Source organism: Podarcis filfolensis, assembly GCF_964270895.1.
Source record: "Podarcis filfolensis genome assembly, contig: HAP1_SCAFFOLD_80, whole genome shotgun sequence".
Classification (NCBI taxonomy): domain Eukaryota; kingdom Metazoa; phylum Chordata; class Lepidosauria; order Squamata; family Lacertidae; genus Podarcis; species Podarcis filfolensis.
This window is the reverse complement of record NW_028149486.1, coordinates 130,198-150,622: the sequence shown is the minus strand read 5'-3', so window position 1 is coordinate 150,622 and position 20,425 is coordinate 130,198.

Sequence of the window (20,425 nt, the reverse complement as noted above, 5' to 3'; positions counted from 1 at the left end):
GCCACCCCTCCCAGTTTGGTGTCATCTGCAAATTTGATCAGGATGCCCTTGAGTCCATCATCCAAGTCATTGATAAAGATGTTGAATAAGACCGGGCCCAAGAAGAACCCTGTGGCACCCCACTAGTCACTCTTCTCCAGGATGAAGAGGAACCATTGATGAGCACCCTTTGGGTTCGGTCAGTCAGCCAGTTACAAATCCACTGAGTGGTAGCATAGTCAAGACCGCATTTTACCAGCTTCTTTACAAGAATATCATGGGGCACCTTGTCAAATGCCTTGCTGAAATCAAGGTAGGCTACATCCACTGCGTTCCCTTCATCTACCAGGCTTGTAATTCTGTCAAAAAACGAGATCAGGTTAGTCTGACATGACTTATTTTTCAGAAATCCATGCTGACTATTGGTGATCACAGCATTCCTTTCTAGGTGCTCACAGACTGTTTGCTTAATGATCCACTCCAGAATCTTCCCTGGTATTGATGTCAGACTGACTGGGCGGTAATTATTTGGGTCCTCTCTTTTCCCCTTTTTGAAAATAGGGACAACATTTGCCCTCCTCCAGTCTGCCGGGACTTCGCCTGTTCTCCAGGAATTCTCAAAGATGACTACCAGTGGTTCTGAGATCACATCTGCCAGTTCTTTTAATACTCTTGGATGCAGTTCATCTGGCCCTGGGGACTTGAATACATCTAGACTAGCCAAGTATTCTTGTACTATCTCCTTAGTTATTCTGGGCTGTGTTTCCTCTGCTGAATCATTTGCTCCAAATTCTTCAGGTCGGGCATTGTTTTCTTTATCGGAGAAGACTGAGGCAAAGAAGGCATTGAGGAGTTCAGCCCTTTCTGTGTCCCCTGTTTGCATTTCACCATCTTCTCCTCTGAGTGACCCCACTGTTTCTTTGTTCTTCCTTTTGCTACGAACATACCCATAAAAGCCTTTTTTGTTGCTTTTAACCTCTCTAGCAAGCCTGAGTTCATTCTGTGCTTTAGCTTTTCTGACTTTGTGTCTACACGTGCTGGCTATTTGTTTGAATTCCTCTTTGGTGGTTTCCCCCCTTTTCCATTTTTTGTACACATCCTTTTTTAATCTTAACTCAGTTAAAAGTTCTTTAGATAGCCACCCTGGCTTCTTTAGGCACCTTCCATGTTTCCGTCTCATTGGTATTGCCTGAAGTTGTGCTTTTACTATCTCCCTCTTAACAAACTCCCAGCCATCATGAACTCCCTTTCCTTTTAGTATTACTGTCCATGGGATCTCACCAAGCACTTCCCTAAGTTTTATGAAGTCGGCTTTCTTAAAGTCGAGAAATTGAGTCCTAGTATGCTTGGCTGCTCCTTTCCGCTGTATAGTAAACTTCAGTAGAGCATGATCACTCGCGCCTAATGATCCTTCCACTTCTACCCCACTAACCAGGTCATCAACATTGGTTAGGACCAGATCTAAAATGGCTGTTCCTCTTGTTGCTTCTCCCACTTTCTGGACAATGAAGTTGTCTGCAAGGCCAGTGAGGAATCTGTTTGACCTTATGCTCTTGGCTGAGTTTGACATCCAACAAATATCCGGGTAATTGAAGTCCCCCATTACTACTATCTCCCTTCCTTTTGCATGCTTGGCCATCTGTTCCAGGAAGGCATCATCTATGTCCTCCGTTTGGCTTGGGGATCTATAGTAAACTCCCACAATGAGGTCACTGTTATTCTTCTCTCCCTTAATTTTGACCCAAATGCTCTCACATTGGCTTTGAGGTTCTAAATCTTGGATCTCTTCACAGGTATACACATCCCTGACATATAACGCCACTCCTCATCCTTTCTTGTCTGGTCTGTTTCTCTGAAATAGATTGTATCCCTCCATTATTACATTCCAATCGTGGGACTTATCCCACCAGGTTTCAGTGATTCCTATTATGTCATATTTAGTTTGCTGTACCAAGAGCTCAAGCTCATCTTGTTTATTTCCCATACTTTGCGCATTAGTGTACAGACATTGAAGTCCATTAATCATTCCCCCGTGTCTCTTATTTAAGGATTTTTTCCTCCCACCACTAGGTCTGCGTGCTGTTTGCTCCATTCGATCTATGACATGGTCAGGGGTCCCTTTACCTTTACCTTTATTTAAGGAACATCTAGGGACTCTCACATGGGAGAACCCATTTAGATGTATGGAGTGTGGGACGTCTTCCTCTCAGAGTCCACTCTGAGCAATGAACTCAGCAGGAAATCATTCCTACAAGCATGAGGTATATGTGAAGTTCTGGTGTTTATATGTAAAACTGTCTAATAATGAAATAATGAAGGCAGCATCTCATAATGGTGAGTATAATTTTAGATGAAAGTACTTTTGGTTTTTGCACCAAACTCTGTCACCCCCCCCCCCACCGCATGATCTCCCAGCACTGCTTCTTCACCAGAACTTCATCGCTGCCTCCTGCCCTGCGCGTTCTGAAGAAAACTTGAAATACTGAAATTGAATGGGAGATTTCCCCCAAGCCTAATTTCAAGAGGGGGAAGGAGGGGCTGCAGGGTCCAGGGAAGTCTCCTGGGGGGGGGGCTATCTTCACTCATGAACCCCATGGGGCAACCCCAGAGTTCCTGCTTATTCTAGGGTTTGGGAAAGAGAGTATTTTTCCATAGTCCCAGAAGTTTTTATTCACTCATGCTACTCGGGAGTTTTCCTACCAGAGGACCACAGTGCTGTGGCTGCTGTTGTTGTCATGGACTGGCTGGTGAGGGGGGGGAGGCACCAGCTGGGGGACCCACAAGGGAAGAAGGCTCAGAGCCCAGGGACTGGTGGTTGGATGAGCCGAAAGAGGGAGAAAATGGAGCAGACCGGAAGGGGAGATGTTGTAAGCTGAGGAGGAAACAGGGTTTAGTGAGCGGGAAGAGTCTGGGGCAGAGAGCAGTTCAGGCTCAGAGGGAGGAGAGGAGGTGGCCAGGAGACCCAGAGGAGGCCGGCTGCTGAAGCATCCAGGGAGACTCCCCCTCCTGCTGCGACCAGCTCCCCTCTCCCCTGGTCTAGAGCACACAGGGAAATCCAGTTCAGACGCCATGAGCCTGTACATGATATTAAGATGGTGTGTCCCCCACACACATACACATGCACCACTTTAATCTCATTGACAATGAGCTGTATTTTCTGTCCATTCACTCCCTTTGAAGAAGTCCTTTTGGAGCTCCTTGAATTCTCTCTCTGTTTGAACAACCCTGGACATTTTGCTGCCATCAGCAAACTTTGCCCCCTCCCTGCTCCCTCCTAAGTCTAGATCATTTATGAACAAGTTGAAAAGCCACAGGTCCCAATACTGATCTTGAGGGGACTCCGCTTTCTGCTCCTCTCCATTCAGAGAACTGTCTGTTTACTCTCTTGGTGTTTCAGAAGGAGGGCTGCCTTCCTGGTGGTGGGGTGGCGATGAGCCGAAAGAGGGAGAAAAGGGAGCAGACCAGAAGGGGAGATATTGCAAGCGGAGGAGGAAACAGGGTTTGGTGAGCAGGAAGAGTCTGGGGCAGAGAGCAGTTCAGGCTTGGAGGGAGGAGAGGAGGGGGCCAGGAGACCCAGAGGAGGCCGGCTGCTGAAGCATCCAGGGAGATGCCCCCCCCTGCTGCGACCAGCGCATGCCTTTGAGTCTGGCGGTTAGAACTCTTAGAATGTGGGGATCCCATTTTTCAACCAAAGCAAAAACCCGCTAGCCTTTTCCCAGGTCTTTCCTGTCCTGACAGTCGTTCGTCTTCTCTACGAAGGTCTATACAAAGTCTTTCTCCCTCCCTTTATTTACCATGGGGTCCCAGCAACCTTTTCTGCCTCTTACACTCTAGGGAAAAGAGTCCCTTTCCATTGGACGACTGGCAGCCCAGTGCCAAATCCGGCTGCTCCAGAGAGAACGGAAGGGAACTGTAAACGCCCTTGCGCTCTGACGCACACCAGTCACTTCCTTCCGGATCTTGGTGCTGCCGGTGCAGCTGCATTTACGAGAAAAAGAGAAATTGGAAACCGAGCCCAAGTCCCTTGCTATCCAAAGTGGCCATTGGACCAGCCTTGGGGCGTCTTCCTTGGGGAAAAGGAAAAGTTTCAGATCTCAGGTTCCCCGACAGGGAATGAGAGCTTTGATTGGCGTTCTCCCCTTGCAGTTAATTGCCTCTCTAATTGCAGAACCCCAATTCTCCCGTCCTCCCCTCCCCCTCCTCGCTACCTCTTGCCAGGAAGGCTGGGAGTGAAGACCGTAAGCAAAAGAGACAGCAAAGGATGAGAATCTGGGTTGCTGGGTGTTTCAGAGAATCCCGCCCACAATCTTCTCCATTCCTAGACTCACGTCCGCATGCACTGCTCCTGGCCACCCCGGGGTCTTTTACTAGATTAATTTATGGCTGGCCTGGGGCTGAAAATAAACTTCCTAAAAACTAAATTACTGACAAAAAGCCTCACAATGGAAGAAAAAAAACTTCAAGAAAAAACAGGCCTGGAAATTAAAAATAAGGTTAAATACCTAGGGATCTGGATTTCAAATAAAAGTTTAAATGTATATGAGGATGATTCTAGTAAAGTATGGAAATAAATTTATTTTAAAATATATGGAAACCTGGACCAAACTCCATCTCTCACTGTGGGGAAGAGTCTTGGTTGTGAAAATGAATATCCTCCCCAAAATGATTTTCTTATTCCAAACAATGCCCATCTTAGGAGAAATGAATTGTTTTAAGGAATGGAAAAGGGAAATATCTAGATTTATATGGAGTGGAAAGAAACGGAGAACTAAACACCCGTTATTAACAGATAAAAAGGAGAGAGGAGGTTTTGCATTGCCAGATTTGCAATTCTATCATGCGGAGGCAGGATTGGTTCGAATAAAAGACCTTACATTTTTTATTACAGGATTCATCCAGCCCAGCCTTTTGCATGATGAATTCTGCATTTATGTTAAATAAGCAAGGGGACAATATACCGTCCTCCTTCTTGTTCCACATAAAGATTTCTCAGGAGACAGATGAGGTGATCAGGCACTCCCATTTCTTTAAGAACTCGCCATAGTTTGCTGTGCCCAACACAGTCAAAGGATGTTCTGTAGTCTCCATAATCCAGCGCATGTTTGCAATTTGGTCTCTGGTACCTCTGACCCTTCGAAATCCAGCTTGCACTTCTGGGAGTTCTCGGTCCACATACTGCTTAAGCCTGCCTTGTAGCATCTTAAGCATAACCTTGCTAGCGTGTGAAATGAGTGCAATTGTGTGGTAATTGGCGCATTCTTTGCACTGCCCTTCTTTGGGGTTGGGATTCATATGTGGCAGGAACCCCCCCCCCCTCAATCACTCAGTTTGTACAAACACACACACACTCACACTCACACACGACATGTTGGTTTCTATTTCCCTCACTGAGCAGCAACTGCAGTCACAAGACATTGTTTTGCATTCCATAGTCAGAGTTACTGTTGGGTTCCCACGTGAATGGGAGACTGGATGTGACGTACCCTGGTTTCCTGTTTTTCACTGTTCTCTCGGTTTCTTTGTGTCGAGAGAGTTGCTTCTCTGCTCTCACAGAGGCAGGATGCATGTTTGTATGCTCTCAGCATAGCTTGTAAATAAAGTCAGCATGTGGCACATTACCTGCTTATCCTTCTGCTGTGTGACGACGCTCTGCTTGGGCTCAAGATAAGACGAGCCTGTATCAGCTTCAGATGGGCCGAAGCTGGTCAAAATCTCACACGACATACGCAATGCTTCTGTTATAAATTCATAGAAAATCAGCCGTACATCAGATCTGCACCGTTCCACTTTTATTTTGCACCATGAGCGAAGGACTATCAAAGGGGGGAGACTTGGCACAAGGCAGCCAACCTGTCCGCAGCGTACCCTACCCAGTTGGCATGCCAACCTTGATGGTCCTGGACAGAAGATCATTCCACTCACAAAGGACCTGCATATGGAAGTGGATTCAGTACAGACTGAAACACAGGACAGTGACCAGCCCTTCCCTCCGGGGGCAGAAAACAGTGAACTCCCCTTTGTCCTCAGGAATGTAATCATGGGGGAGGGGAAAGAAGGAACCGGACAGGTGAGAAGACCCTCAGGTTACCACCACAACTCCTCCTCCTTCAGAGAAGTCACACTTCTCTGAGGTCTCTCAGCCCCACTCACCTCACAGAGTGTTTGTTGGGGGGGAGGAAGGGAAAGGAGAATGTTAGCCGCTTTGAGACTCCTGAAGGGGAGTGATAAAGCGGGATACCAAATTCAAACTCTTCTTCTTCTCCCTGAGCCCCTCCTCTTTGTGATGTGTCATTGATGTAGTCATGATGTAGTCCTGGGGGTGTAGCATGGGGGATTAGCAGCTAATAAAAGTTGAGGTCTTCTTTTGTTCGGGGCTTCCATCTTGTTCCACCTGGTGGCAGGTGGGAGTCCTGTGGCGACAGTCTTCAATCAAGACCTACTGGCTGCTCTTTTGCTCTGCTCTTCCTGGCTGGTCTCCTTGTTTCTTGTCCAAGGGATCCCTCAGATTTTGGAATCCGCTTCTGGCTCCAATTGTATCGGCTGCTTTTCTGAGCCTCTTGGCTGTTGTGCATGGACGGGGCCTGTGTCCACAGTCCTTGTCCTGGCCTTAGTCAGAGGTTGGGGTGGGGAGTTGGGATTTGGGGGGAGTCGTTTAGCTGCCCCCCCCGTTCCTGCTTTGAACAGCACCAAGACCTAAAACACGGAGGGATCTAAGCTCGTGAGGTGGGGGAGGGGAGGATGTTGCAATGCAAACCTTGTAGGAGGGACGGGACCCACTTGGCAGCTGGATCTCCGGGATCAGCCCCTCCCCCGCTCTCCTGATCCCAGAAGGAAGAGGGGAGGGGGGAACCTTCTCCTCCCCCCTCAATTCTTTCCCTCCCCTCCCGGCACCTCCTCCTCTCACCCCGCCCCCACAACCCCAGATCCCGCCCCCAAACATCCCACCCCTTCCTCCTCCTCCTCCAATCCGGCTTCTGCTCCGGGAATGGGGGGGGAGCCCCCCTCCCAACCTCCCTGCTTCTCCCGGAAGTGGAGCTTCCACTCCGGATTGCTGCTCCGCCCCACAGCTCTAGGGGGGCGCTTTCGGAAAGGGGAGGGAGGAGGCAGAGGACCCCCCCGTGGATGTTGCAGGAAAGGAGAATCGGGAGCGAGGACAAAGAGGTAAAAGGGTCACGGGGGGGGGGAAGGGGGAGAAAAGGACCCAGAGACCCCTCCAGCTCCCCCAAGCGCCTTCCGTGGGGCCTGGATCCTGCACGCGTGCTGCCAAGGGGCGGAGATGGGGCGCCCACCCACGAGGACTCCCTGGCCCCGTTTCCCCCGCGCAGGCATCCCTGGGGCGCGGAGAGAAGCCAGGATAGAGACCCCCCTGTCCCCCCTTGCTCGTCTTGGGGGGCTAAAGGGGCGGAGAGATGGGGGGCGCCTGGCGAGGGGTGAGCCAAGGGGGCGTCTGGATGCAGGGGAGACTCCGGGAGAGACGAAGGGGACCAAGGGGGGGAGAGAGCACCCCTGGGGCAAAGAAGCACAGCATGGGGGGGGGGAGATAGGAGGACCAGTCTTTGGAGAAAAGTCTCCATCGTGGCTTCCTTGGGAAATCTCGGGGTGGGCGCCTTGGCTTCTCCCTCCCACCCAGGAATCGGCCCCCCTTCAAGGCGACCAGAGAAGGATCCCTGGAAAGTGGGGGGTCCAGTCCCCCCACCCCTTCCTGCAAGCTCCATCCTCTTCCCACCCCATGAGCCCCCATAAGCCCCTGCCCAGTCCAGCCATTGGTCCCCTGGAGAGGAGAGGAAATCCCGAGAGGAAGAGGGGAGGGGGGAGGCCTTCTCAGAAGCGGCTCTTGGTTTCCGCAATCCCACCCAGGAAGCAGCCAGAAACCTTTTCCTCTCCCTCAGGCTTCCATCTTTATTGTCTTTTCCACTGTGTATGAGGATAATGTACACCTGTCATCAGAAACAGGGGTGCAGAGTCCATGGAATGGCTCTCAGGATAGATACAGAAGTTGCACCTCAAAAGCATTTCTGTTCCTCTTACTCTTTGTAGGCAATGTCAGAGTGACTGACAAGCTGAGATACAATCCATCATCATCCGATGACAGTGACTGCCTGAATCTTCCCAGTCAAAGGACCCATTTTCAGGATAGACAGTGCCTGTGGCTGGAGGCTCTACACACCGGGTGTGCCTGTGCGGTCCCAAGACTGCCAGTATTAGCACAGGTGAGGTGTGTGACCTCCCCAAATTTACAGACTGTATGTGAATGAGAGTTTGTGGGTGGGATTATAGTTTACGGCAACCCTGTGATTTTCTCCACCCATAACATTTCGTGAGCTGATTTTGCAGTACAAATTCCAAATTAACAGCAAAAAATCACATGATAAAAATAATAGTGCAGTGGTACCTCGGGTTAAGAACTGAATTCTTTCTGGAGGTCCATTCTTAACCTGAAACTGTTCTTAACCTGTGGTACCACTTTAGCTAATGGGGCCTCCTGCTGCCACCATGCGATTTCTGTTCTCATCCTGAAACAAAGTTCTTAACAAAAGGTACTATTTCTGGGTTAGCAGAGTCTGTAACCTGAAGTGTCTGTAACACAAGGTACCACTGTAGAAGTTCTAGTATTAGTATCTTCCCCCAGCCACTCTGGGCAGCTTACAGTACATAAAGGTAAAGGGACCCCTGACCATTAGGTCCAGTCGTGGCCGACTCTGGGGTTACGGCGCTCATCTCGCTTTATTGCCCAAGGGAGGCAGCGTACAGCTTCCGGGTCATGTGACCAGCATGACTAAGCTGCTTCTGGCGAACCAGAGCAGCTCACGGAAAGGCCGTTTACCTTCCCGACAGTACAGTACATATACAAGACAGTAAAACATCCAACATTAAAAACCTCCTGATACAGCTGTCTTCTAAATGTCAGATAGTTGCCTGTTTCCTTGCCCTCTGAAGGGAGGGCATTCCATGGGGCAGGAGGCCCTCTGCCTGGTTCCCTGGAACTTCACTTCTAACAGCAAGGGAACCAGCAGAAGACCCTCGGAGGCGGACCTCCCTGTCCGGACTGAGCGATGGGGGTGAAGATGCTCCTTGAGGTCCACAGGGCCGAGGCTGTTGAGGGCTTGAAGTTGCAGATCTTGCTCCTCCATAATGATCAATGTATAGTTAGCAGAGTAGGAGAAAACATTCAGAGGCAGAAAGAAAATAATTCAGCTGATAAATTTATTACTGAAGACAGATAAGCATAACAGGACCCAAAAAATAGCAAAAATGTAACTCACAGTAAAACCCTGACTTAGCAAACCAAAACAGCACTCAAGTAAGAAACACACAAGCAGAGTAGATTAATATCAGAATATGAAGTGGGAGCAGGCGCATTTCAATACTGCAATTTATATATAATTCAATGTCAGAAATCATGCTGTGTTATTAAAGATGATTGAGCATTATGAAAGGTTCCTGATGCATTACTACCATTTGACATCATACCATTTTCATTTCCTAAAAATTGGGAACACGGGGAGGACATGGGAGAACGTAGCAGATGTTGAAATAAGAGAAGGTGCTAATGGCGGTTTTTTCCCCCTGTGTTCTCTTTCCTGAAACCCAAACAGGATTTCCTTTCTGCCCACTCTGAAAAAGGTGATGGAGAAGACAGAATTGCAGGGGACAGGACACCTTTCGTTTCATTAGGAATAGCCATTAAAATGTGTAAAATGTGGAATATGCTTCACTGAATGAGCACACATAGTTCACATCAACAAACACAAAAAGGAAAGAACCCATTTAAAAGGTATGGAGTGCGGAAACAGCTTCTCTTTCAATACAAAACTTAGAACACACCAGCGGACTCACAGAGAGAGAAAACATTTTAAGTACAGGGAGTGTGGGAAGAACTTCAGTCAGAGTGGAAACCTTAAATTGCACAAACGGACTCACACAGGGGAGAAACCATATGAATGTATGGAGTGTGGAAAGAACTTTAAAAATAGTGGAAGCCTTAGTAAACATCAACAGACTCACACAGGTGAGAAACCATTTAAATGTATGGAGTGTGGAAAGGACTTCAGTCAGAATGGAAACCTTAGATCCCATCAACGGACTCACACAGGGGAGAAACCATTTAAATGCATGGAGTGTGGAAAGGACTTCAGTCAGAATGGACACCTTAGATACCATCAAAGGACTCACACAGGTGAGAAACCATTTAAATGTATGGAGTGTGGAAAGGACTTCAGTCGGAATGGATTCCTTAGATCCCATCAACGGACTCACACAGGGGAGAAAGCATTTCAATGTATGGAGTGTGGAAAGGACTTCAGTCAGAATGGACACCTTAGATCCCATCAACGGACTCACACAGGTGAGAAACCATTTAAATGCATGGAGTGTGGAAAGGACTTCAGTCAGAATGGACACCTTAGATCCCATCAAAGGACTCACACAGGTGAGAAACCATTTAAATGTATGGAGTGTGGAAAGGACTTCAGTCAGAATGGATTCCTTAGATCCCATCAACGGACTCACACAGGGGAGAAACCATTTCAATGTATGGAGTGTGGAAAGAGCTTTAGTGAAAATGGAAGCCTTAGGAACCATCAACGGACTCACACAGGTGAGAAACCATTTAAATGTATGGAGTGTGGAAAGGACTTCAGTCGGAATGGAAACCTTAGATCCCATCAACGGACTCACACAGGGGAGAAACCATTTAAATGCATGGAGTGTGGAAAGAGCTTCAGTTTCAGTGAAAGCCTTAGACAACATCAACGGACTCACACAGGGGAGAAACCATATAAATGTATCGAGTGTGGAAAGAGCTTTAGTAATAGTGGAAGCCTTAGACAACATCAACGGACTCACACAGGGGTGAAACCATTTAAATGTATGGAGTGTGGAAAGAGCTTCCGTTTTAGTGGAAACCTGAGAAGACATCAACAGGCTCACATCGGTATGAAATGATTTAAATGTATGGATTGTGGAAATAGCTTCAATCGGAGTGCACACCTTAGACAACATCAACGGACTCACACAGGGGAGAAACCATATAAATGTATCGAGTGTGGGAAGAGCTTTAGTGAAAATGGAAGCCTTAGAAATCATCAATGGACTCACACAGGGGAGAAACCATTTAAATGCATGGAGTGTGGAAAGAGCTTCAGTCAGAGTGAAACCCTTGATTTTTGTCAACAAACTCACACAAAAGACAAACCATATAAATATCAGGAAAGTAGATAGAGGTTCACTCTTAGTGGAAGTTCAAAATCAACAGACATATGGACAGAAAGAACTTTAAGAGTTGAAACCCTTCAAACCATCAACAACCTCAAAGAGGAGAAGCAGTTTAAATGAAAAGACTGCAAAAAGTGCTTTATTTATAACGGAGTTATCAAGGAACACCCATAATTTTTGATTCAGTCATGTACTCAGGAGTTTTCCCACCAGAGGACCACAGTGCTGTAGCTGCTGCTGTTGTCATGGACTGGCTGGTGAGGGGGGGGGGAGGCACCAGCTGGGGGACCCACAAGGGAAGAAGACTCAGAGCCTGGGGACTGGTGGGGGGATGAGCCAAAAGAGGGAGAAAGGGGAGCAGACCGGAAGGGGAGATTTTGCAAGCTGAGGAGGAAACAGGGTTTGGTGAGCAGGAAGAGGCTGGGGCAGAGAGCAGTTCAGACTCAGAGGGAGGAGAGGAGGGGGCCAGGAGACCCAGAGGAGGCCGGCTGCTGAAGCATCCATAGAGATTCCCCCTCCTGCTGCGACCAGCTCCCCTCTCCCCTGGTCTAGAGCACACAAGGAAATCCAGTTCAGACCCCATGAGCCTGTACATGATATTAAGAGGTGTTTGGTTTTTTGTCCCAACATGCATCATTTTAATCTTATTGATAATGAACTGTATTTTCTGCCCATTCACCCCGTATGGAGAAGTCTTTATGGAGCTCCTTGCAATCTTTCTTTGTTTGAACAACCCTGGACAATCTGCTGCCATCAGTAAACTGCCCCCTCCCTGCTCCCTCATAAGTTTAGATCATTTATGAACAAGTTGAAAAGCCACAGGTCCCAATACTGATCTTGAGGGGACTCCGCTTTCTGCTCCTCTCCATTCAAAGAACTTTCTGTTTACTCTCTTGGTGTTTCTGAAGGAGGGCTGCCTTCCTGGTGGTGGGATGGCAATGAGCTGAAAGAGGGAGAAAAGGGAGCAGACCAGAAGGGGAGATATTGCAAGCTGAAGAGGAAACAGGGTTTGGTGAGCAGGAAGAGTCTGGGGCAGAGAGCAGTTCAGGCTTGGAGGGAGGAGAGGAGGGGACCAGGAGACCCAGAGGAGGCCGGCTGCTGAAGCATCCATGGAGACTCCCCCCCCCCCTGCTGCGACCAGCACATGCCTTTGCATCTGGCGGTTAGAACTCTTAGAATGTGCGGATCCCATTTTTCAACCAAAACCAAAACCCGCTAGCCTTTTCCCAGGTCTTTTCTGACCTGGCAGTCGTTCGTCTTCTCTACGAAGGACTCTACAAAGCCCTTCTCCCTCTTTATCCCATGGGGTCCCAGCAACCTTTTCTGCTTCTAGGGAAAAGAGTCCCTTTCCACTGGATGCCTGGCAGCCCAGTGCCAAATCCGGCTGCTCCAGAGAGAACGGAAAGGAACTGTAAACGCCCTTGCGCTCTGACGCGCACCAGTCACTTCCTTCCGGATCTTGGTGCTGCTGGTGCAGCTGCATTTACGAGAAAAAGAGAAATTGGAAACCGAGCCCAAGTCCCTTGCTATCCAAACTGGCCATTGGACCAGCCTTGGTGCGTCTTCCTTGGGAAAAAGGAAAAGTTTCAGATCTCAGGTTCCCCGACAGGGAATGAGAGCTTTGATTGGGGTTCTCCCCTTGCAGTTCATTGCCTCTCTAATTGCAGAACCCCAATTCTCCCGTTCTCCCCTCCCCCTCCTCGCTACCTCTTGCCAGGAAGGCTGGGAGTGAAGACCGTAAGCAAAAGAGACAGCAAAGGATGAGAATCTGGGTTGCTGGGTGTTTCAGAGAATCCCTCCCACAATCTTCTCCATTCCTAGACTCACGTCCGCATGCTCTGCTCCTGGCCATCCCAGGGTCTTTTGCCAGATTAATTTATGGCCGGCCTGGGGCTGAAAATAAACTACCAAAAAACTAAATTACTGACAAAAAGCCTCACAATGGAATAAAAAAAAGAACTTCAAGAAGAAACAGGCCTGGAAATTAAAAATAAGGTTAACTGCCTACTGATCTGGATTTCAAATAAAAGTTTAAATTTATATGAGGATAATTCTAGTAAAGTATGGAAAGAATTTTTTTTAAAAAAATATGGAAACCTGGACCAAACTCCACCTCTTGGTTGTGAAAATGAATATCCTCCCCAAAATGATTTTCTTATTCCAAACAATGCCCATTTTAGGAGGAATGAATTGTTTTAAGGAGTGGAAAAAGGAAATATCTAGATTAATATGGAGTGGAAAGAAACCAAGAATTAAACACCAGTTATTAACAGATAAAAAGGAGAGAGGTGGTTTTGCATTGCCAGATTTGGAATTCTACCATGCGGCGGCAGGATTGGTTTGGATAAAAGACTGGATTACACTAAAAGATACGGACCTATTAGACTTGGAAGGCCACGAGAATCGGTCTGGATTCCATGCTTCTTTAATATACGAAAAAGTGAAGGTCCACAGGGGATTTTTGAGCCATGTGATAAGAAAATCGTGATATAAAATCTGGAATAAATATAAAGGACTACTTGAGCCAAAAATACCCTGGTGGACATCACCAAGAGAAGCCATATACGCATGTTAGAATATTTACAGCTAGCAAAACTGACAGGAAGAGTTAGAGGAGTATTGAACCAGAAAATACTTGGAGAATGGAGAATATTTAAGGATTCTATAAGATCATATTGTGCCAACCACACCATATTAGCAGAACTTGAGTGACACCTGTAAACACAACAAATACTGTTTGTGGAGTAGACCGGAACAACATTAAAGAATATAAAACTTGGTGGGGGGGGGACAACGGCAGTATAAACAGTACAATGAGAATGAATAGAAGCCTCATTTTGTCACAAGTCTTTTTTATTTAATTAGGAAGTTTAAGTTTTTTTATGCACTTAAATCTGCTTTTTCTTCTTTGTTTTTCTGTATTTTCTTCTTTCCTTTTTTCTTCATTGTTTTTTCTTTAATTTTCTTTTTTTGCAGTATGAGATTGCAAATTCTTTATATATGTGTGTAATTTAAATCAATAAAGATTATATTAAAAAATAAGTCAACTTGTGGCTGGCCTGATCAAGCGTTGCTTCCTCTGGTTAGCCCCGCTGGAACTCCAGTTCTTTCCAGACCCTGGGGTCACTAGAGGACTGGTGGCTCCTCCTGGCAAATGGCCTGGTGCGCGCTGGATCACCAGTCCTTCCTTGCCCCCCTTGAATCCCATCTGGGGTGCCATCTGTTGTAAACAAAAGCTGCCCTTCTTCCCTTATGGGGGACACAAGAGCCCTTTATAGAGTCCCTTGTAGGTTCTCCATCGGTAGGAGAAAACAACAGAGGCAACCAGAGACTATTGAGAAGCAAAGTAGCTAGTAAGCCTGATCTTGATTGATCTGCTGCAACAGGGTGCTCCCCTGAGGAGAACCCCCAACTAAGGTGTGCCTGCCCTTATATAGACATTTTAAATTCCCTGCCCTGGAGCTCCAGACCACCCCTCCATACATCATACATACATCACAGAAGGGGTGTAACCCCAGACCACCCCCCACAAACATCATACCTACATCACAGAAAAGGAGGTCTGCAACAGAAATGTGAATGTTGTTGTTTTTCCTGTCTGCCAGGTTATCTGATAATGCATGGAGTGTGAAAAGAGCTTTAGTGTTAGTGGAAGCCTTAGATCACATCAACGGACTCACACAGGGGAGAAACCATTTAAATGCATGGAGTGTGGAAGGAGCTTTAGTGATAGTGGAAGCCTTAGAGAACATCAACGGACTCACACAGGGGAGAAACCATTTAAATGTATGGAGTGTGGCAAGGACTTCAGTCGGAGAACACACCTTAGACAACATCAACGGACTCACACAGGGGAGAAACCATTTAAATGCATGGAGTGTGGAAGGAGCTTTAGTGATAGTGGAAGCCTTAGAGAACATCAACGGACTCACACAGGGGAGAAACCATTTAAATGTATGGAGTGCGGCAAGGACTTCAGTCGGAGTACACACCTTAGAAAACATCAACGGACTCACACAGGGGAGAAACCATATAAATGTATCAAGTGTGGAAACAGCTTTAGTAATAGTGGAAACCTTAGAAGACATCAACGGACTCACACAGGGGAGAAACCTTTTTAAATGTATGAAATGGGGAAAGAGCTTCAGTTATAGTGGAAACCTGAGAAGACATCAACATGCTCACATCGGTAAGAAACAATTTAAATGTATGGAGTGTGGAAAGAGCTTTAGTGATAATGGAAAACTTAGAACACATCAACGGACTCAGACGGGAGAAACCATTTAAAGGTATGGACTGTAAAAGGAGCTTCAGTCAGAGTGGAACCCTTGATTTATGTCAACAAACTCAAACAAAAGACAAACCATATAAATATCAGGAAAGTAGATAGAGGTTCACTGTTAGTGGAAGTTCAGAATCAACAGACTTATGGACAGGAAGAACTTTAACAGTTGACGTCCTTCAAACCATCACAAACTCAAAGAGGAGAAGCAGTTTATATGAAAAGACTGCAAAAAGTGCTTTATTTATAAGGAGTATTTAAGGAACATCAAGGGACTCTCACATGAGAGAACCCATTTAGATGTATGGAGTGTGGGACGTCTTCCTCTCAGAGTCCACTCTGATCAATAAACTCAGCCGGAAATCATTCCTAAAAGCATGAGGTATATGTGAAGTTCTGGTGTTTATATGTAAAACTGCATAATAATGAAATAATGAAGGCAACATCTCACAATAGTGAGTATAATTTTAGATGAAAGTACCTTTGGTTTTTGCACCAAACTCTGTCACCCCCCCCCCCCCCACGCATGATCTCCAAGCACTGCTTCTTCACCAGAATGTCATCGCTGCCTCCTGCCCTGCACGTTCTGAAGAAAACTTGGAATACTGAAATTGAATGGGAGATTTTCCCCCAAGCCTAATTTCAAGAGGGGGAAGGAGGGCCTGCAGGTACCAGGGAAGTCTCCTGGGGGGCTCATCTTCACTCATGAACCCCATGGGGCAACCCCAGAACTCCTGCTCATTCTGGGGTTTGAGGAAGATAGTATTTTTCCATAGTCCCAGAAGTTTTGATTCAATCATGCTACTCAGGAGTTTTCCTACCAGAGGACCACAGTGCTGTGGCTGTTGTTGTTGTCATGGACTGGTTGGTGAGGGGGGGGGGAGGCACCAGTTGGGGGACCCACAAGGGCAGAAGGCTCAGAGCCCAGGGACGGGTGGGGGGATGAGCCGAAAGAGGGAGAAAGGGGAGCAGACCGGAAGGGGAGATGTTGCAAGCTGAGGAGGAAACAGGGTTTGGTGAGCTGGAAGAGTCTGTGGCAGAGAGCAGTTCAGACTCAGAGGGAGGAGAGTGTTAGGATATTTCCGTTCCACCTTAAAAGGGAGCAGGGTGTTTGTATAACAGCCTGCGCATGTCCTGTCTCACAGGATGTTTATGTTGTCTGTTCCTTTCGTTTTCGGCTGTTTGCCTGAGCAGTCGGAGCAGACGGTCATGTCTTCTTTTGTTCTGACCTACGCTGAATAAACTGAAAATATGCTGTCCTGCTGTGCAACTTTTGCTGTGTGAATTCTGCTATTAGAGTGTGCACAAAGCCTGAGGCTTTGTGTTGCTAAATTGCTGGTACTGCGTGACTACGGGAGGTCGATGGATCGTCCGGCAAGGAGCTCGCGGGCTCAGATGGACTTTATCTCCCTGGCAGTATCCCAATATTGGGAGACCCAGAGAAGGCCGTCAGCTGAGGCATCCATAGAGATTCCCCCTCCTGCTGCAACCAGCTCCCCTCTCCCCTGGTCTAGAGCACACAGGGAAATCCACTTCAGACCCCATGAGCCTGTACATGATATTAACAGGTGTTTGGTTTTTTGTCCCAACATGCATCCCTTTAATCTTATTGATAATGAACTGTATTTTCTGCCCATTCACCCTGTATGGAGAAGGCCCTTTGGAGCTCCTTGCAATCTCTCTTTGTTTGAACAACCCTGGACAATTTGCTGCCATCAGCAAACTTTGCCCCCTCCCTGCTCCCTCCTAAGTCTAGATCATTTATGAACAAGTTGAAAAGCCACAGGTCCCAATACTGATCTTGAGGGGACTCCGCTTTCTGCTCCTCTCCATTCAGAGAACTGTCAGTTTACTCTCTTGGTGTTTCAGAAGGAGGGCTGCCTTCCTGGTGGTGGGATGGTGATGAGCCGAAAGAGGGAGAAAGGGGAGCAGAATGGGAGGGGAAGTGTTGCAAGCTGAGGAGGAAACAGGGTTTGGGGAGCAGGAAGAGGCTGGGGCAGAGAGCAGTTCAGGCTCAGAGGGAGGAGAGGAGGGGGCCAGGAGACCCAGAGGAGGCCGGCTGCTGAAGCATCCATGGAGACTCCCCCCCCCCCTGCTGCGACCAGCACATGCCTCTGAGTCTGGCGGTTAGAACTCTTAGAATGTGGGGATCCCATTTTTCAACCAAAGCCAAAACCCGCCAGCCTTTTCCCAGGTCTTTCCTGACCTGACAGTCGTTCGTCTTCTCTACGAAGGACGCTACAAAGTCCTTCTCCCTCCCTTTATTTACCATGGGATCCCAGCAACCTTTTCTGCCTCTTACACTCTAGGGAAGAGAGTCCCTTTCCATTGGACGCCTGGCAGCCCAGTGCCAAATCCGGCTGCTCCAGAGAGAACGGAAAGGAACTGTAAACGCCCTTGCGCTCTGACGCACACCAGTCACTTCCTCCCGGATCTTGGTGCTGTGGGTGCAGCTGCATTTACGAGAAAAAGAGAAATTGGAAAGTGAGCCCAAGTCCCTTGCTATCCAAAGTGGCCACTTGGACGAGCATTGGGGTATCTTCCTTGGGAAAAAGGGAAAGTTTCAAATCTCAGGTTCCCCGACAGGGAATGAGAGCTTTGATTGGCGTTCTCCCCTTGCAATTAATTGCCCCTCTAATTGCAGAACCCCAATTCTCCCGTTCTCCCCTCCCCCTCCTCGCTACCTCTTGCCAGGAAGGCTGGGAGTGAAGACCGTAAGCAAAAGAGACAGCAAAGGATGAGAATCTGGGTTGTTGGGTGTTTCAGAGAAATAACAGAGGCCAACCAGAGACTATTGAGAAGCAAAGCAGCTAGTAAGCCTGATCTTTATTGATCTGCTGCAGCAGGGTGCTCCCCTGAGGAGGATCCCAAACGAAGGCGTGCCTGCCCTTATATAGACATTTTAAACTCCCTGCCCTGGAGCTGAAGACCACCCCTCCATACATCACACATACATCACAGAAGGGGTGTAACCCCAGACCACCCCCCACAAACATCATACCTGCATCACAGAAAAGGCGGTCTGCAACAGAAATGTGGATGTTGTCATTTTTCCTGTCTGCCCGGTTATCTGATAATGCCTTATCTGATTCCCTTTCCTGGTAGTCTGGCCATTCCTTTGAGATGGTGATTACCCAATTCCTGAGACAATGGGAAGGTTCCTTCACCCCCTCCCTCCTTGCAGAGAAAACATTTGGTCAGATTGGGAGTCAAAATGGTTTCAGGACGGTCTTCCTGAGCTGCTCCAGACATGTGGTCGACATATCTATGTATGTTCTTTGTTGGTACATTTATGAACATTTATTATATATATAAGACCTTAATTTTTTTATTACATGATTCATCCAGTCCAGCCTTTTGCATGATGAATTCTGTATTTACGTTAAATAAGGAGGGAGAGAATATACAGCCTTGGCGTCCTCCTTTCCCAATTTTGAACCAATCAGTTGTTCCATATCCAGTTCTAACTGTAGCTTCTTGTACACAAAGAGATTTCTCAGGAGACAGATGAGGTGATCAGGCACTCCCATTTCTTTAAGAACTTGATATAGTTTGCTGTGGTTGACACAGTCAAAGTTTGTTGTATAGTCAATGAAGCAGAGGTAAATGTTTTCTAGCTTTCTCCAAAATCCAGCGCATGTTTGCAATTTGGTCTCTGGTACCTCTGAGCCTTCGAAATCCAGCTTGCACTTCTGGGAGTTCTCGGTCCACATACTGCTTAAGCCTGCCTTGTAGCATTTTAAGCATAACCTTGCTAGCGTGTGAAATGAGTGCAATTGTGCGGTAGGTGGAGCATTCTTTGGCACTGCCCTTCTTTGGGATTGGGATTCATGTGTGGCAGGAACCCCCCCCCCAATTATTCAGTTTGTACAAACCCGACACACACACACAACACACGCAACACTTCTGTTATAAATTCATAGAAAATCAGCCGTACATCGGATCTTAATATACTGTAAATGAATGGGAGATTTCCCGCCAAGCCTAATTTCAAGAGGTGGAATGAGGAGCTGCAGGTACCAGGGAAATCTCCGGGGGGGGGGCATCTTCACTCATGAACCCCTGGGGCAACCCCAGAGCTCCTGCTCATTCTGGGGTTTGAGGAAGATAGTATTTTTCCATAGTCCCAGAAGTTTTGCTTCAATCATGCTTCTCAGGAGTTTTCCTACCAGAGGACCACAGTGCTGTGGCTGCTGTTGTTGTCAAGGACTGGCTGGTGAGGGGGGGGGAGGCACCAGCTGGGGGACCCACAAGGAAAGCAGGCTCAGATCCTGGGGACTGGTGGTTGGATGAGCTGAAATAGGGAGAAAATGGACCAGACCGGAAGGGGAGATTTTGCAAGCTGAGGAGGAAACAGGGTTTGGTGAGCGGGAAGAGTCTGGGGCAGAGAGCAGTTCAGGCTCAGAGGGAGGAGAGGAGGGGGCCAGGAGACCCAGAGGAGGCCGGCTGCTGAAGCTTCCAGGGAGACTCCCCCCCCCTGCTGCAACCAGCACATGGATTCATGTAATGAATCCTCCCCAAAATGATTTTCTTATTCCAAACAATGCCCATTTTAGGAGAAATGAATTGTTTTAAGGAATGGAAAAGGGAAATATCTACATTTATATGGAGTGGAAAGAAACGGAGAACTAAACACCCGTTATTAACAGATAAAAAGGAGAGAGGAGGTTTTGCATTGCCAGATTTGCAATTCTATCATGCGGAGGCAGGATTGGTTCGAATAAAAGACCTTACATTTTTTATTACAGGATTCATCCAGCCCAGCCTTTCGCATGATGAATTCTGCATTTACGTTAAATAAGCAAGGAGACAATATACCGTCCTCCTTCTTGTTCCACATAAAGATTTCTCAGGAGACAGATGAGGTGATCAGGCACTCCCATTTCTTTAAGAACTCGCCATAGTTTGCTGTGCCCAACACAGTCAAAGGATGTTCTGTAGTCTCCATAA